At 45.6% G+C, this 7900-nt stretch overlaps 1 protein-coding gene across 3 annotated transcripts in view; it reads right to left on the bottom strand.

The window, feature by feature from the left end:
- Positions 1-7900, bottom strand: part of ERG (ERG, ETS transcription factor) — a 189187-nt gene that overhangs the window by 29794 nt on the left and 151493 nt on the right. The window lies entirely within an intron of this gene.

Here is a 7900-nt window from a genome sequence, read left to right as displayed (position 1 = left end):
CCCATATCCCTTTTCTGTAAGGACACCAGTCATTGTATTAGGCTTACCCAATGACCTCATCTTATTTTGATTAAATCTGCAAAGCCTCTATGAACAAATAAGGTCACATTCAAAAGCTCTGGGGCCAGGACTTCAGCATAGCTTTTTGTGGAGACACAGAAATCAGCCTATGTCTGCAAATCTATCTCCAAAGTCTAAGGATCCCTCCCAAGTCCCAGACCCAAATATATATATATATATATACACAATAGCTACAATTTTTTAAAAACATTACTCTCTCCCAGGTACGGCATAAACACTTTACAGACATTGTTGCATTTAATTCAGACAGCACCATAGGAACCAGGCTTGCTACCACCTTTATGTTGGTGATGAAGAAACTGAGGATTCACAAGACGATATAACTTCCCACATCCCAAAGGCAACAAATGGCAGAGTGCAGCACTCAAGGGCTGTGACCATGATAAAAGCCCCTTTACTCTAAGCGCTGGACCCCCTAGTGCTGCTGTGAGGATGTCCTGGTAGCATCACAGTTAAGCACAGACTGAAACAAACCAAAATTGTCTATTTTTGGCTATTCCAGGCTCACCCAGCTGTGTGCGTGTCCTGGGAAAGGTATTTCACCTGTCAAGTCTCAATTTTGACAAAGGAAGATGTTGAACTTAGGTCACTAGTAATCTTACAACTCCCAGGATTCAGAGATTCCCACCAACTAGATCTGGATTATCATTAACTCAGTAAAACACATTTACCGTCCCCTGTACACAGGCCACATGTTCGCCACTTTGCTGACTAAGAATGTAAAGGACAGAATTGCCACTTTACTTGATGCCTGTAATCCCAGAACTCTGGGAGGCGGAGGCAGGTGGATTGCTTGAGCTCAGGAGTTCAAGACCAGCCTGAGCAAGAGCAAGACCCATCAATACTAAAATAGAAAAAAAAATAGCTGGACATTATGGTGGGCACCTATAGTCCCAGCTACTTGAGAGGCTGAGGCAAGAGGATTGCTCAAGCCCCAGAGTTTGAGGGTGCTGTGAGCTATGATACCTCTCCACTCTACTCAGGGTGACAAAAGTGAGACTCTGTCTCAAAAAAGAAAAAAAATAAAAGAATTGCCACTTTATGAAGCTTATAATCTTGTACAATAGGCAGGCTTAAAGATAATTAAGCTAAGAAGATAAAAATAGTGTTATCGGCCATCAGGGCTATATTCTATTCCTTGTCACTTGTCTGTTTTCAAAGCCCAGCTCAAGAATTTCATGTTTAGGGAGAATCATGGGAGAGCTATGCAGTCCTCTACTACTCTGAGAACCAAAACTCTGTCTTTACATGAAACCAGGTCACCAAACACTCACCCTGGGTGTATCTTCTCTGCCTGTGTTGAGCTGTTCTCTGGTGACTCACACTGCATTCATAGAGAATGCCAGACAGACAGACTGTCGAGCTGTAGTGCCCAGTGTGTGAGAGGTGGCTGGCTCTCTGCCCCCACAGAGCCTGTGCTAGATTTGGGGGTCCCACTGTTGAGATTCCACACTAATACAGACACTGCCCTCCCTGCAAAACTTCTTGTTGAAAGTAGGAGTTATTTCCCCAAATCACTCTTTATGTCACCTGCTAGGAAGCTCAAAGCCCTCCTGGAGCTTAACAAGAGCATCTTGGCCAAGCTTGTGGCCAACATGGCTACATTCTTCCTTCAGTTTTCCATTTGTTATTTTTTTTTTAGGTCTATTTTTTTTTAATTTCAGAATATTACAGGGGTATACACATTTTGGTTACATAATTTGTTTTTACACATTTTAAGTGAAAGTTATAAGTAAGTGTTCCCTTCACCCAGAAAGCGTGCACTGTGCCAGTTAGGTGTGAATTTACTCACACCCCCTCCCACTTGATTTCTGTTGAGTTTCATTTCCATATGTGCATGTAAGAATTGATCAACTAGTTCCAATTTCGTATTGAACATGTGGTGTTTGTTTTTCCATTCTTATGATATTTCACTTAGAAGAATGGTCCCCAGTTCCATCCAGGTTGTTACAGAAGATACCAGATGACCTTTTTACGGCTGAGTAGTACTCCACAGCACACAAATACCACACTTCATTAATCTACTCGTGTATTAATAGATATTTGGTTTGTTTCTACATCGTTGTAACTGTGAATTGTGCTGCTATAGACATTTGAGTCCTCCTATACTTTTAAGTGCCTTAGAAGTGATTCCCAGTTTCTATTTGATCAGCAGTTTGGGGCATATGTTTATCCACAGTTTAGTTCGCAAGGCTTCTCAAAACCTTTGTGGAATGTCCGTATTTATTTAAGTCTACAGATGCATTAGAGAATAGAACACAAAACAAAATAAAGTATGGTAATAAGAATGGTTACGTTGTCATAAGAGAAGCAATGAATTTGCTAGAGGATCCAGCATGGCTCCCTGGACAAAATGAACTTCAAAGATGAAGAATGAGAGGGATTTGTCAGCAAAGAAAGGGGGATGGGCCTTCGAGGAGAGAGAGCAGCATGGATGCAGACCTGGGTTGTGAAAATGTAGCATATGAGTTGGGCAATGTCACAGGACAGCAGGGGGTGATGAGAGGAAACGGTGCAGGCTGCAAAGGATTTAGGAATCACATCAGGAAGGTGCAGATGAAGCTTTTCTTGACCCATCTTTTCCAGTGCTCTCCCTTCTTCAGCTGTTCTGAAACATCCGTCTGAATCACTCACTCGAGTTCCTAATCACACGTTTTCCCGTCTGTCATCAACTATCCCTTGTGGGTGGGCCTTATCTGCATCTGTCAGGCCCTGGTCACATCCTCAGTGACTAACATAAGAGTAATAGGTATTCAGGGAATGCTCCCTAATGAGCAGGAGGGGCTGAGCCTGGGGATCTGAGTAAGATGCAATGTGAGTTGCTGCAGCCGTGAGTTGGGTGGCCAAGAAGAGGGGACTGTAAATCTCATGAGAGCTTTTATTCATGGAATTAGAACACAGTAAATGCTCAGGGAAGGAATGAATAAATTAATGAAATAATGAACAAGTAGAGGGATGAACGTAGACACTCTTTATCCCTGACACTACTGATTACCACAAGCATTTGTGCTCAAAGTGGATTGTTTTAAAATAAAAGTAGAAACAATGACTAGCTCAACATTTTAGCACCTATTTTAGGGAATAAAAACAGTAAAAAAGGAAAATCTTTCAAAATGTGACAAGCTGCTCAAAGCAGAGCCCCTATTGCACTTCGGTCAGCATTTTGCAACTTTTAAGAAGAGTGGATGAAAGCTGTACCTTCCCCTTTGTTGGCCCACTTGGTTAGCACATCAGCATGCAGGCTGTCAACACCTAAAAGGTACAGTGACCAGCACCGCTTTCATCAAGATGGGAGGCACACCCAGCACAAGGACAGCTCCTTCCCTGATGGCAGGTGAAACTGAAGCTATCTAGAGCATATTAGTGCCATTGTGTGGTGGGAACTGATGGTTTCTCAACAGTGGTCTGTGCTCACAGCCTCCAGGAGGTGGGATTGGAAGCACCCAGAAGGCAAATTCCTTAGTGGTTCCACATTGTCTTTGGCTGTTAATAGCGGCACAGTAAAATGGACCCTGGCTGCTTCTGTGCTTGGTAAAGGGGGCTCAGCACCATCCCCAAACAAGCCCCCAAAGCCGAGGGGCTTCCTCCACTGGCACTTGAACCCCCCTCCTAGGTTTTCCCCTGGTTGGGGGGACACGTGGCCTTCACATAATTTAGTCTGTTAACAAATGACAGGCCCCAAAAATATATCCGAAGGGAAAGTTTTAAGAAGACAAATTTTCTTTCTACCAAATGGGTAATTATTTAAAAAAAACAACTTTAAGACTGTCAATGTGAGCTATTTGTCATTTCTATCTTTTCTTTTTGTGTGTTCCTCTCCTCTAAAACTGACCCATCATTCCTTTATTGAGAATAATTCAAATCTGTTAAAGTGAAGTGTGGCTGCTGTCTTCTATCTAGATGAAAACTTCTCCAACCTGTGGGTCACGACACCACCGGAGGAGCACGTTAACAGATACACAGCAGCTGGAAATGGGTGGTTCTCATCCTACGTTCCCCATGTAACCCTATGCAAGTGTTCTGACCTCCTCTGGTACCCTTTGAAAAATACTTCCCAGGGTACCTCCAGATTAAGCTAGGCCAACAAAGAGCCATTTAGCTGGGTTGCACTTCTCAGGCCCCCCTTATTAAGGCTGGTTTCATGGTACGTATGACGATGTAAGGACCTAGCCAGCCCTCCGAGATGCCAACCCTACAGATACGGACATGCACACCCAGTAAACAGGTGGATTCACCATCTCAGCAGCACCCGGCGAGAGGGCACAGTCGCCAGTCTTGCCCAGACGTCTGATGGGCCTACTGGTTGAACACTTTCTCATTCCCTGCCCAGTGCCCTCTTTACAACCAGGAACACATCTCTCCCTAGACTCAGGATGAATAGCCTGGTGCATCTTTTCCACACCAGCTTTCTTTTCATCCGGCGGACATGAATCATGCAACTGGAGACTGAATCACATCATTGCCACTTTGCAAGCCTGCTGCCACCTTGGGCCTGAATAACACCCAGATCTTCTTATTCTGCATTATTTGAAAGTCCGAAAATTCTTTTTAAATATACATATATATGCTGAGGGTGCATATTAGGAAAGGAAAAAACTGTATTAAAGTAGTAACATTCAAGTCACGTTGGACTTCTGCAATTACGAGAGATACAAGATACAGTATATAAGATAATAAATGTTATCTGTATATACTGAGCATTGTAACTTTAATACAGGTTTTTCCTGTCCTAAAATGTGCATACATGTTTGGCCCCCTCTGTATACATATGTATACACACACACACACACGTATGTATATTTATATGTGCATATATATGCACATATACGCCAACTTCACTCCTGGTTTCATTCTGTCTGTTAAATTCTTACTTTAGTCCGTGCCTCTCATTTATTAATTTTTAAACTTAATTGGACCCTGCTCCTTTGCATATATTCTGACAGGTTTCTTAAATCTGTCCTGAAGGAAAAGGCAGTGTAAATGTGTCAAACAAAGGTAGACATTCTTCTTTCAGGATATTTGAGGAGTTTCTCTATTGAGTTTCTTTATTGAGTATCTCTAGATACTGAGTCTCAAAAACAGGGTTGAGGGAGTCACTTCTCAAACCCGAATTCCAAGTCGGAGAACCCAGTGTGGACACAGACAAAGCCCCAGGTCTTCTGCTTTCTACCTGTCAGTTTGATCTGGTACCAGTCTTCCCATCAGGATTAGGACCACTTTCGGGTCTAGGCCATGGGCATCTGTACGTAGTTGATGGACCGTACAAATGTTTAGGAATAATTAATGGTTGCATTTTTTTCATCAGCTATCTGTATGATTTGCATTGCATGCCCAGCAAGGTGTCTAACTAGTAGGAACTACGTGAACCAGTCAGAAGAAGACGTGGAGAATTCTGTGGGCACAGAGAGCTGCGTCCTCAAAGTGCAGCTGAAGGAGGGCCCAGGGCTAGTGCTGAGGGACAGGTGCGGCAGCTGATGCAGCTCCTGGGTCCTGCAACCTCATGGCCACACTGGAGAATGGTCCGGATTGGGCAATGAAGCTGTGTGTGTGTGTGTGTTCATCTGTGTGTGTATGAACACATGTACATGAAACTTGACCAATAACTGTAAGATTCACAACTTGCAAAATCAGCCACAACTAGTCTCTTACCAACACCATTAACTGAATAACTGCTCGCACTGGCATGAAGCAACTGGAGGGGGGAACAGCTGCAGAGTCCTTTTCTCCAAGGAAAAACTGGCCTTTACACCAAAACTCAAGAGCAGCCGGTCTGCACAGCCGTCCCTCCATCCCTTCAAGCTACACGGAATGGGCATGCACTGCAGATAAGAAATGCTAAAAGTTCTGACCAGATTAAACTGGTTCTTTGCCTCTTCCCCACATAAATGTCTCTTTTGTTTTCTACATAATTTCCTTAATGTAGAAAGTCCTCAACTCTGGCCCTATTGAAAAGAATATTGACAACATCAAAGCATATTGATGGCATCACAGAAATACATCCTCACCAGTCAGAAGGTGGCACCAGGCGTTACCGCTTACACCTGTGATTCTAGAGGAAAAGAGCCTTCAGGGCAGCCCGACTCCTTATTCTGTTATCTTAGAGAACTAAGACCGTGTTTTGTTTTTCTTAAAGAGGACAGGACAGATGGGTTTGGGAGCGAGGAGGGGCCTTTGGGTTTCTACTTCCTCCCGTTCATGCCCAGCCAGAGTCATGGGCAACAGAGTCCCTGTCCTCCCTTCCACTCGCTGTTCTCAAGCTTTACTTGGGTACCACACACTGAGAATGGGCACTGGGACTCACATCACTGGGACGTTCGCATTCCCATTTCTTCCATCTAGTGGGAACTTCCCCTGTTCGAAGGCACAGGAGCAAGTGAGGTGGCCTCAGTTGCCACACTCAAACCAGACCTCTGGCCTTTTGATAAACATTAACAAGTGTTTTGTCCCTCTCATAAGGCACTCATGGGACTATGCCATAACCATCTGCTCTAAAAGTCTCACCAAGTGCTTGAAGATCAGTCAGGAACCAAAGGATGCCCCTTTCACACCTGACTGCGTCCCCTTGGCTTCCTGTGTTTGCTGAAGCCACACAGTGATCAAGGCAGGCGGTGTGAGAAGGCAGGGTGGTGCTCCACCGAGCACTCTGCACTCTGAACTGCCCTGTGGGAGCTGACAGGGCACTATGGGACAGGATCTCATGCAGGCCAGGGGGGAAATGGTCTCACCGAGGAGACTTGAGCCTGCTGCCATCACACTTCACAGAAATGAACTTGAGGGACCCTGGGAGAGCCGTGTCTGGGCAGCTTTGCTGTGTGTGCCTCACACTTTGAGAATGAGGAATAACTCACGCAGGGTGCCCAGGGGCCGGGCATCTCCCACCACGCTGCCCTCAGCTAACAGTCGCTGGGCAGCTTACATTCTATGAGGGAGGAAGGTAGTAAAAATACTTTTACATAAAGTATGTGTGTGACATACAGACAGATGTGAATGAAAGAAATGAAGGGAAGCGAAGAAATTGAGACTGAGAGTCCCAAGGCAGAGGGGAGAGCAGGTCTGGACGCAGGTGCTCAGCTGAGGCCACTCAGAGAGGTGACGTGTGTGGAGCCTTGACAAAGTGAAGACATGTGGGAACAGCTGGGAGCTGAGGGGAATCCCTGAGGCAGAACTAGAGGCTGACCAGATGGCTGACAGGAGTGACAGGCAGACACCCAGGGACCACTGCAAGGGGAGAGAGGAGAGCAAGGTGGAGCCGTCTGAGCCCTGACTCGGCCACTCACAGCAGCAGCTCTGAGCTTTTCACTCCTCAGGGAAGTCACTGTGAGGTTTCCTACTTCCAAAGATGGCAGGAGATAATGTCTCTAACCTGTTTACCAAGATACCCAGCACAGAATAGGGGGTTACTGAGTGCTGACCACTGGCTGTGCCATTGCTGTGTTCAGTTTCAGGTAGTGTGTGTCCTCTGAGGAGCCAGAAAGTCATGCTTTCTATTACCTTTGGCTTCTAAATAAATAAGTTCTCAGCATTTCCCAGGTGAGCACACCGCATGAGGGAGTCTACCTGGACCCCATGCTCAGGTGTGCACACAGCATGAGGGAGTCTGCCTAGAGACCAAGCTCAGGTGTGCATATAGCATGAGGGAGTCTGCCTGGAGACCAAGCTCAGGTGTGCATATAGCATGAGGGAGTCTGCCTGGAGACCAAGCTCAGGTGTGCACACAGCACAAGGGGAGTCTGCCTGGAGACCAAGCTCAGGTGTGCACACAGCACAAGGGGAGTCTGCATGGAGACCAAGCTCAGGTGAGGACACAGCACGAGGGAGT

The sequence above is a fragment of the Otolemur garnettii genome, unplaced genomic scaffold, assembly GCF_000181295.1.
Source record: "Otolemur garnettii isolate 467f Iridium unplaced genomic scaffold, OtoGar3 scaffold00180, whole genome shotgun sequence".
NCBI classification, from domain to species: Eukaryota; Metazoa; Chordata; class Mammalia; order Primates; family Galagidae; genus Otolemur; species Otolemur garnettii.
Note: the sequence above shows the minus strand (reverse complement) of the source record. Positions and strands in the feature narration are given on the sequence as shown.